Source organism: Musca domestica, unplaced genomic scaffold (genome assembly GCF_030504385.1).
Source record: "Musca domestica strain aabys unplaced genomic scaffold, Musca_domestica.polishedcontigs.V.1.1 5, whole genome shotgun sequence".
NCBI lineage: Eukaryota > Metazoa > Arthropoda > Insecta > Diptera > Muscidae > Musca > Musca domestica.
Genome location: NW_026712346.1, coordinates 20,449,831 through 20,461,626, shown reverse-complemented (window position 1 = coordinate 20,461,626; position 11,796 = coordinate 20,449,831). Strand labels below are relative to the sequence as shown.

At 34.5% G+C, this 11,796-nt stretch overlaps 1 long non-coding RNA gene across 1 annotated transcript; it reads left to right on the top strand.

The window, feature by feature from the left end:
* Positions 1–5,383: 5,383 nt before the first annotated feature.
* On the top strand, positions 5,384–6,018 carry LOC131804953 (uncharacterized). Its single transcript, XR_009343400.1, has 2 exons — positions 5,384–5,469; positions 5,534–6,018. It is a non-coding gene; the product is annotated as an uncharacterized LOC131804953 (long non-coding RNA).
* The last annotated feature ends 5,778 nt before the right edge of the window (positions 6,019–11,796 follow it).

The following is an 11,796-nucleotide window of genomic DNA, read 5'->3' as shown; positions in this document are numbered from 1 at the left end:
TGACGATGACACGTTCGATGTCACGTTGACACCCTGCATTTATGGAGAACACCATGCAAATATTCGAGTCAGCCTTGCCACGATCGAACCTTAGACAATGGCACACATGAATCGAACGGGGGAGTTGTGGGTTGTCATTGTCTATCAAATACATAGCACATGATTGAATAGACAAAGTCAGTGTGTCAAAAAAAAAGCATAATTCATACAATTCGTCTTGTGCAGACCTTTAATATATACTTTCCTATGTGGGAAACCAATATTTCGTGGTGTTACATAATTTTTGGCCCAATCAAACTTATAATACCAACACATAGTGTTGTAGGGTATAAAAATATAGTTTCATTATGAACTTCCAACCGAAAACAAGGTCTTTCGAATATTTTAACAGGTTATGGACCCAAATAAAGGCAATTTTCTGTGTCAGCGTGTTTTCAAAAGAATCAAGTGATGTAGTAACCGCTTATAAAAGCGAAAAGTGGTACGTGGACTCAGGAGCAAGTGAGCAACAATTTGTCTTGGTTTCAAAACAATGTGTATATTCGAATCGGAAATGGAGATGTAATTCCTGCATATGGTAAACGAGACAATTATTAGAAGCTTATGATGACATGGATTGGAAAACGAAGCAAATTCTTGGTGTTCTATACGTTGCATAGATAAAACTCTATTTTCATTGATAAATGTCTAAATAAGGGATATACAACAAAAGCAATGGGAAATCAATGTACGTTCTCTTGTATTGGATCAAAAGAGTACTTAGCCTTGTGACCTAATTCAGACAGATCTATGCGGACCAAAGCAAGAATTGTATTTCGTTGGGTTCCGATGTATGCTATTATTCAGCGATGGTATTCAAATTTTGTGACGTGTACTGTAATTAAAATGGAGAGTCTGAAGTTCAGAAGTCATAAAAAATATTAAATCAAGTGAATGCATAGACTGGGAGAAAATTACGTAAAAGTATGTGAAATATTGAGTTGTTATAAAGGATGGCGCCTTGCAAAGCTGCAAGGATATGCGAACTACACTGTAAAGGGCTATATTCAAGGTATTGGGTTGAAGTCGTGAACGTTGTATATACGCTAAACAGGACTGGTCGATATTACAATAAAATAATCTTCCGTAACAATTATGGTTGGAAGAGCTCTTGATATTAGAGGCTTACATATATTCGAATCAACATTACAAAGGAAAAAGGACGGAAATGGAATGCAAAATCAAAAAAAGCATTTTAAAGATTATGAAGAAAATTGTAAAGGATATGGCATATATATACCAGAGGGAAAAACGAATTGTAATATCTCGAGATTTATTTATTTGAGATGATAATCATAGCATACTAATTAGTAAGCAAAATAAATAAAGCTTTAATCAAATAAAGGGAGGAAACTGGTTCAGCATCTGAAATAGATCGAGATGGAAATTCTGAAGATTATATTCGGCCAAACTAGCAAGAAGTCTTGGAATCTATTGAAGAAGTTTGAGGCCAATCACCATCCCCTAAAAAATAACGGACAACATCCTCATAACCTTCGGTAAAAGACATTTAGGGAAATTTATATGTTCTAAGCGTTCATAGACGAACAAGATGAGCCGAGCACCTATGAAGATGCTATTTCATGGCAGCTTTTTTATTTGAACGTTCCCACGCCTCACATTCCCACCCTGCCGACCGAGGGGTGACCTCCCATTACGTAGGGATCGTGTACACATCATGATCCGCATCATAATGGGAATTTAGTAGGAAATTGAAAACCAACTACACAATCTAATTCATCAGCTAGTTGTAAAATAATAAAACATGTATTTTAACTGTTGAAAAATAAAATTATTCTAGAGCATAGCATACTAATTAGTAAGCAAAATAAATAAAGCTTTAATCAAACAAAGGCTATTGAAAATAATGCTCAAAGGGAGGAAACTGGTTCAGCATCTGAATAGATCGAAATGGAAATTCTGAAGAATATATTCGGCCAACCAGCAAGAAGTCTTGGAATCTATTGAAGAAGTTTTAGGCCAATCACCATCCCTTAAAAAATAACGAACAACATCCTCATAACCTTCGGTAAAAGACATTTAGGGAAATATATATGTTCTAAGCGTTCATAGACGAACAAGATGAGCCGAGCACCTATGAAGATGCTATTTCATGGCAGCTTTTTTTATTTAAACGTTCCCATGCCTCACATTCCCACCCCTGCCGACCGAGGGGGCGACCTCCCATTACGTAGGGATCGTGTACACATCATGATCCGCATCATAATGGGAATTTAGTAGGAAATTGAAAACCAGCTACAGAATCTAATTCATCAGCTAGTTGTAAAATAATAAAACATGTATTTTAACTGTTTAAAATAATATTATTCTAGACTTAAAACTTCTAAACTCATTCCAAAAAACATCTACAGACAGTACACAGAATTAAAGTCAACACACATTTTACTAAGAGGTTCGCCCATTGAATAATTCGTGCGGTAAAAAATGGTAGATATTACTAGATCTAACGGAACATTAATCTAATAGATGAATTAGGAAAATGAAGTATATTACCATTTAATATTCTTAGTGCAAACATGGAGTTTAACAAATACGTCTGCTTTTAAGTGTAGACAATCTAATTAATTTTAGCCTGCTTGCATAAGAAGGCAAAAACAAAATCACTATTCCAATGTAAACCTCGTAAGGCAAATAGCAGAATTGTTTTTGCACAGATTCTATTTTATCTGAGTATATTGAGGATCCCATACAACAGAACCGTATTCTAATATAGAAGAGAGACAAGAGACGTAAATAACTGTTTTGTTATATATGGATCAGAAAATTCTTGGCCCACCGTTATTGTTATTACATGGCTATTAAATTTAATTTTGGATCCATCAAGAGGCCAAGATTGACAAATAAATCTACAGTTAATAATTAATGACCGTCAATTATATTGCAATATCAGAGAAGAAGATCTGGAATAAGTGTTTCAAAGAGGTTATTTAAATTCAAGTTTAAAGTAAGCACTGCAGATGGTTGCGTTTTCAAAGGAGAAATCAACAATTGATGATGCTATAATAGCTGCAGAAGCGGCAGAAAAATTATATAAGCGAAGAAGAAACGATTCAACGATATCAAGGAAAATTTAAACATTACGAAAAATATAACATAAATAAAAGTGAAATGGTTGAAGTATTTTCTGGGTAGCTCTTTTAACAATTTTATCTCTTATCAAATCCTGGTAGGATTTATAAGGTACTGAGATGTGGGAACCTGCATCTTTAACTAATTTTTTTTCTTTTCACATTCATCCAGAAACCCTCACTGAAAAGTTTTTTATGTAGCCTAAATCGACAATTTAGTTTACTTCATATGAAGTATATGTGAAAAATTATTTCCATGTTGATGCATTTTGTGAGTGTCTTGACTATGAAAAGTTAAGACTTTGTGGGGTACCAGCATGGCATAATAATAGAGGTAGAGGTGATAGTGTTTATATTCGCGGTTGTAAGATTCAGAAGATTATACGAAGGAATTTTAGTTTAATTAATTCTTTGATCTCTTCTATTGAGCATACGATCTCGTTACTTGGGTAAAAACAGTTTTTTGTCATTTGTTATCTTAAAATAAATCCTGTGGAGAATGTCCAGACAAAAAGCAAGGGAACTGATAAGGATTGGTGGCTCTTTCCGAAACTAGGCATTCCCTGCTTACCCCTTGGTAAACATTACCATCTTCCTCCACTAATAACACAAACGTTGTTTGTCTAAAACAACAATAACGAGATTAAGCCAAAATATTTTCCAACAACAAAATACTACGATATTCCGAACAAACATGCCAACACTGTTATACAATTTGTTTTCTTTTTGTGCCCCATTATGTCAAAAGATTGATAGGTAGATAAATAGATTGATATTGCTTTGAAAAAAAAGAAGAAACACAAAAAACAATTGCCATTTGCAAGAAAAAATTTCAACTAAGCACAAATTACTGCTTTAAAATCTTTTTTACAATATTTTTAAACATTTTCTGCGGACAAAATATTTGACATGACAAGGTTGCAAGATGAGGTTGGATTATTCGAAATCCATTTATAATTGAACGAAAAGTACAAAAAATTATAGTACCCTTAATATTGAGCGATTGGAAAATGATAGAGTACTTAAAATGTGTACGTAAGGTTTACGGGAAAAAAAACTCAAAGTTCCTTAATGTGGTACATGTATCGATTTTGCAAATGAGTCTACCCCAAGTCCTAATATAGTTAAAATTATCTGATCCTTTCTGGAAAGGTTGTTGTTCTCATTATTTGGTAATACTTCAAAGACATTTTTTCAGATAAAATTATGAGTTGCATAACGTATAATAATGTATGTCGAAAATATTTTCATCTTCGGTGCTGTTAAGGGGAATTTTGTGGCATGTTAAAGGGAATTTTATGAATGGTATCCAAACTATATCTAGCTTTTGTTGGTTCTTCTATGTTATTGCAAGCGGTAATGATGATTGTTTATGTTTTTTATAGACTCAAGAGAAGACAGAGTCTTCTCTTCTTCTATATGACCAAATTTCCTCTCATATGATGTATTACATTTAGTTAGTCGCATTCAGGTTAAATTGTACACTACACTAAATGTAGTTGTTTTCCCGGATTTGAAACAAGTACAAGTACTACAAGTATCCTAAAATAACTAATGGTACTAAATTGGACATAAAGTTTGGGAATATAGTCAGTTTTTCGTGCCAAATACCAAAATGTAAATTTTTGAAATAAAAATAATTGATTGAAATATTTTGTTTTGTTTACCTGACAAATTACTCTCATACTAACATAACTTACAATAACAAATTTCTTTGTGATTGTCATGGTAGAATTTTCTATGCAGTGAAATGGGTATGCCTATTTGAAATAACTTTACCTTCTTTATTTTACCATGGTGGTCGTAGTTAAATTATATTGTTGTTATGTAAGTTACAAGGCTCTATAATCAAATTCAATCGCTCCACCCTAGCGTGTAATTGTTGTACCATAAATTGTACTAAATTTGGTAGAAAAGTACTAAATTCGGTATAGAGTGTGGGAACAGATCTTTTAGATGAAGAGGTGGTCTTGAAAATGAGTAGTATATTGCATGGAAAGTACAAGATGGTATTTTATTTGATTCGGTATTATTCATTTAATCAATTTATTGCGCCACTGCTATTCATAAAGTAATAACTCACTATTTTTTTCAGTGTAAGTCTTGCAGACTTCCATTATACTATCGACATGATCCAAATTCTGAGAATACATTTACTTTCACCATGCGCTTGTGAAAACTATAAAAATGACATACACCTTAATCTGGAACCACGCACAGCAAAAACTCAAACTGTGGCGAGAGTGAAAAGGTTATGGTAACCAGACATACGAAAAACATGGCAAATTCAGTTCGGTAACAGTGTCAACAATAGACGAAGAAGAAAGATGAGATCGAAGCGGTTATGTCCACTTACAATATACATGTACACCAGTATTATAGTATATTTACCTTTATCTTTGCAGCGTGAAATTGCCGACAGCTATGCTAACAATGCTCGAATTATCGAAAAACAACTTCACGAAAAGGCGGCAAACTTTCTGATTTGGGAACCAGGAACAAGCTAGATGAAGTCGTCCCACCGAAAAAGCCAAGAGGAACATTATTAGACATTTAATGAAAAAAATTAGATAAATTTTGTAAAAATAGGTGAAGTCTTGTTCACTCATTCTTTTTTTTTTTTTTTTTTTTGTTTATTTACTCCAAAAATTAAATAAGCAAAATAATCGCCCTTATTACGTCGGCGTTGTCGTAGGCGTTCATGTGTCGTAGACGTAGTCGTAGGCGTTGTCATAAACTATTTTTTTTGGTATTATGTACAATTTCGAATACGTCTTTTATATAATAGATGTTAAAAAGCAGGGTGCTTTGCAATAAACAAACATTTGTAGAATTTACGAGATACCCGGAAAAATAAATAAAAGCGCCAGTTGAAATGGTTGAAGTAAAACGATTATTGTTAAATTAAATATTGAAACATGTAAGTGTTGGCATTTTTATCTGAGGATGAATATGAATATATTCAAAATGATTTTAGCGTCAGGCGAAACATATTGCGGCAAAAGTTTAACATATTTCCATTCCTGATTCCCAGAAAGTAAATGAGAAAGAAGCTAAAATAAATAATTTTTTCTTTAGATTTGTTAGTTACTTCAGGCTTAGTAAGGGCTGCATTCAATATGTTTGGCCCAAATCACTCCAGACCTCATAGCCGGGTAAAATCTACAAGTGTACTAAACATACTAATACTAGTAACAACATTCGAATCAGCGATGCCAACTTAGTGCTTTTCGCGCTATTTATGATGCTTTTTAGACAGACACCCCCCCCCCCTCCACCCCACCCCCCCCCCCCCCCCCCCCCCCCCCCCCCCCCCCCCCCCCCCCACCCCCCCCCCCCCCCCCCCCAATAAAAAATTCTTTACGCGTCTTTCATTCCTGTCATTGACGTTCTTTTGTTTACATGTAACTCTTTTTTAATAAACCAAAATAAAACGAAGAATTTTGTGTATTATATACCAATTGAAGCAAAAATAAAATGAACGAGAAAAAAAAACGCGGATGTCATTTCTAATATGGAACTAAGTAGTGACAATAGATAGATCTGGATAGAAGTAAACGAGTTCAAAGATTCCATAGGGCAAAATCCCTTTCAAGATTTATCAGAATTCGTTTTAAACTGTTAATCTTCCCATACTCAAATGCAGAAGTAGAAAGAGCATTCAGTGCTATGAATTTATATAAATCGAAAATCAGAAACAGATTATCCTTAAATTCTATTTTTCATATTAAATATGTCCTTCGTCGGGAGAATACGTGCTGCGACAAATATGACCTGTCGTCAAATGTCTGTAAAAAATTTCTAAACAGGAAGTTTACAAATAGTCAAACTATTTTTTACAAAGTGTCTTATGGCAAAATGAAGAAGAAACTGATGCAGATATTTCAACTGCATTTGAAGCTATGGGTTTTATAGGTGAACATAATTGTTTGTAAAAATGTATATGTCTGTAAGTTTTAACCACATGTAAAATGTTCCTAATATATCATATTTATGAAAAATATGTATGCACTTATATACATGAAATGTTTATACAAGATGCGATCTAAATTTTTGAATAAAGCAGTATTTAGTTTAAAAAAGTGTTTTATTGACAATTTTGGTTAGAAAAAAATACATAGCGCTTTTTTAGGAAAGTTTTTATGCCATTTACGCTTTTCTGGTTTTTATTACGCTTCTAGCTCTCAAAATGTTGGCAACACTGATTCGAATACTGGCTGAAGGAAGTTATCAAAAGGGCGCTGCAACGATTATCATGTCAGTTTATCACAGTCTGTCAGCAATGTGTTCCGCGAGTGCATAGAAGTATTGCATAATAAGATGTGTCCAAATTAAATCTCATTTCCCACTACAGAAGAAGAGAAATATGAAATTAAGGAACATTTTTTAAACAATATTGGATTTCCTGGTGTGATTTGAGTTTGTAGTCGGCCCATCCAGGCCTCGCCTATTCGGGCCGGCGGTCCTAGGATGTTGAGTTTTGCACCAATTTTGTTTCATTCTTCCCTGATGTTAATTTCAAGCCATTGCTGTAACTCCTAGTCAAATTTGGATTCATTTGCAAGATCTGGATTATTATGTCAAGTTGTTTCTTAGTTGTGACATTAAATCTAAAACAGCGAAATGTTATAGATATACATATATTTTTGTAATGTATACTTTCTTATTCAAATCCATTTTGTATATTATTTATTCTTTTGTAATGCCAATTTAGAGGAACTTTTGTGTGCTGTCGGCAACAAAATCTCTAACGACAAATTTTGCAGCGTTTGTCGAATTAGAAGGTCCTTGTGGTACGAAAATTATATATTATTTTATAAAAAGTAATTATTTTTAAAATTGTTTGTTCCAAAATGGCCATTTGTACATAAATTGTTCACATATCTATTAAAGCCATAATACGCTTAAATTGTATATTAAGTCATTTTAATCACAATAAATAAATATTTCTTTGAGCTTTAGATCTGGGTTTTTTTCTTTGGAAAAGGTCGATTAAAAAACAAACTTGAGTCATTTTAATCAGACAAAAATAATTTTAATTTTAACATACTTTTTGCCAGTCTCTAATCGGTGACCCGTTTACATTTAATTTTGTAGCAATGGATTCCAATCTGATTTAAAATTAGCTGGAAAATTACCTTTGGTAAACCTTTTTGCCAAATATGTTTTTTTCCAATTCGGAAACCAACATTTTAAATTGTTTTGCTGTTGTTATTTTCATGGTCAAATATAAAATACAAAAAAGTTACAAGATCTACGTCAACTAAAAAATACAATGTCGTCAAAATTTTTTACGGCGACAGATTTTCTTAAAAATCGACTTCACGTCGACTGTTGTATCGACAATTATAATAGCAATCATTTGTCGCTATCGACAAAAAACGACAACCCTAACATCACTATAGTCGCCTCGACTTCATTTTGAGACGCCGACGACAACCATAATAGGGCCGATTATTTCTTACTATTTACAAAGGTTGTGTTTCTACTATTATCTTTTTTTATTTACAATGGGTTTGTTGCTACTATTATCGACTACAGCTCGGCCAACCTGACAATAGTGACAGCCCCGGTCACATGGGGATTGAGTTAATCAAATGGGCAATGTATTGAAACTATTGGACTACATAGTTACTCTACTCAATCTAATGCTATATACACTACGGGACAGAACAATCCTGGGTCTCTACAATTTCATATTACATCTTCCATAATTTCATATTACAAGCATGATCTAGTATAGGTCCCCCTTCCAGCTCAGCCGATTACCAAACGATCTGTCCGAGGTAGGTTTAACAGGTAACCGCATCGGCGAATTGCTACAACCAAGGTAGATCTAACAGCTAACCGCATCGGCGAATTGCTACAACAAAGCAACTTTGTGGTACCCTCAAATGTCAAAATTGGCATCTAAGGCGAAAAACATAGATTCGCCATGACATTTAAAGGTTGCGGCAAATTTGTTTCAACCAATCAGAAACGAGGTGGTGCCGATAATATCTATCGCATTTGGGACAAAACTATCTTGGCAACGCTGGAAATTCATCCTATGACTTAGCTCCATGCCAGCCGTAAGGTGTTTGAAACCCGTTTAATCAGCGCTACCATTCTCAAGAAAATCTTGAATGCCATCAAAGATTTGCTAAATGACGGAAGATTTGGTAAATTGCACGATAGCACATGCACTAAAAACGATGACTATGAGGCATTTAGTGGTGTTGGTTCGGCCAATGTTAAATTGGCACAAACTTCAAGTGTGGACAAAGTAGATGCGGCAGTCATTATTGAAATGCAACAGGATTTATAGACTCAAATGCCTATATGCCGCCGTTCCGGAACTGCAAATGGCAAGAGTCGAATTATTGCACTACTTCCCGTGATGTGCTTTATATTAAAATGGTCCATACAGATCTTAGATGTTCACCTTTAGGAACACTAAATAGTGTTAAATTTCCATCACAATATTTCTTATTGCAAATCGAGCACTTTTTCATTTTCTTTTAATTTTTTACTGGTTTCACTCTAAACTTGCTCTTAAATTATTTGAAATATTATATAAAGGTACTTTTGGGGAAGAAAACATAAACAAATTTGTTGTTGCATTCATTTAGGGCGAATTCATCATTACAACAATTAGTTTTGACATTTAATGGTGCCGTCAGCTGGGCTGATGCGATTACCTAGTACATCTACCTTGGTTACAACCAAGCAACTTTTGTGTTACCCTCAAATGTCAAAATAGGCATCTAAGGTGAAAAACATACATTCGCCATGACTAATGTGACCATTTATATTTTTCGTCAGAGCGGGACGCCTGCGGAATTTTGTAAAAAAAAAAATTATGCATTTAAAAACAAATTTTATTCAAAACGGAGAGAATACGTATAAATCTAATTTATGAAATTAATCTTATGTCTAAGTATTCGTTTTATATTTGTCAGCAGAGCAAATAAGTTTTAAAATATCGGGTCTAGTTTTCAAGTAGGAATGGAGCTGATTACATTGTTTGTTGATGTTAGTCTTAGAACTGCGTTTTTTCACTTGTCCATATTTTATTCATTAGGGAAAAAACTCTTTCGACAGGTGCGTTACTTCCAGGCATACATAAAACATACTCAATAATTGTGCGAAAGTTTGTGCAGTTGAGATTATTAGCACGGAAGTGTTTAAACAGCTCCACCCAACGGTCTTCAGTAGCAACATTCTCATCGTTTCAGCTTTTGATTTTTTCAACTGTGACGTAACTGGAAATAAGCGAAAACTCATCGAACACCTCCGTATCTTGGCTACTGCTAAGAAATCTTTGTGTGATCAGCAAATCCGTCACATTCTGTACGTCTTCCCAAGTAGGGACTTTTCTCAAATTTGACCATTCAAATACTGCTAGTTGTGCATTGAACTGGCACCACTGTTCCAAGTATTCTTTACTTGTCTTATAAAAATCCGCTGCCGCAGTTTTCACATTCTGCTCATCAACAGCAACGTCAGTTTTTTGTAATTTTACCAGTAGATTGCGGACGGAATGAGGAAGGAAAATCGAATTCTCTTTAAGTTCTAAGTTATCTCGGAGACGATTAATTTCATTCGCAGACTCTATTGCGGACACGTTGTGTCCCTCGATTTTCAACACGGAAAAATCGCTGTCTGTGCGTGCAAAAAATATAACCACAATTCAGAGCTGGGATTTTCGAAAAATGTTTTTAAAATAGTAGGGCATTTATCTATGCTCAGAAAATAGGTTTTCAAAGGCTGAAACATTTTTAAAATTCTCTCAAGCGCCGGCATTAAAGCAAGCCACCTTGTTTTACTGTAGCCCAACAGTTTCTGATACTCTGTGTCGGTGGAATCACAGAACTCTTTCAGAACTTCTACCCGAATGCTGTAGATGTAGAAGAATGAATAAATTTTCACAATGATACATTCGAAGTCAACAGGGAGACAATCTGCCAATGAGCTGCCTTCCGACGGATAGGTTCAATTTCGCGTAAACATTATTTATCCCTTTTCTATTCTTTCCTCCGAAATTGCAGTTTGTATTGTCTGTACAAAATGCCACAATTTTCTTATTCAAATCATTGCAAGATAATACTTCTTTCAAATAATCAACAATTATATCAGATGATTCGCCTGGCTGCTTTTGAAACTCTAAAATCCTGACTCTCACGCCTTCGTATGGTACAAAATAGCGAACTAAAACAGGGAATAATTTTATTGAGCCATGATTGGAAGCATCGGTTAATAAAGATATGCAGTGGGCTTCGTAAAGGTGTTCTTTCAATTCGTCCATCGCCATAGGTGCCAGCACATTTACAACTATAGCTTGTGATTTTGTACGGGCACATCTAAATTTTTGCTCAAAACATGTTTGTATTAGATTTGAAGCACAGTCATTCGAACGAAAACTGTGGTTTTCTTGCACTGTGTGGTACGCCCACGCACCCTCCGCTGCAGCTATATCCAAGTCTTTGGAAGTCGCCAAATTTGTTCTTTTAAAAAAAGAAAGCATTGACGAGCTTGAAGCGGCAGCTTGATCAGAAAGCTTGTGTTTTTCCGATTTTAAATGCTTCTCAATATCACTGGCACCACCATGTCCAACACTAAAATCAGTACGACATTTTTCACACGTAACGTCTGATTCACCACTTCTTTGTTTTATAAATGGATACTT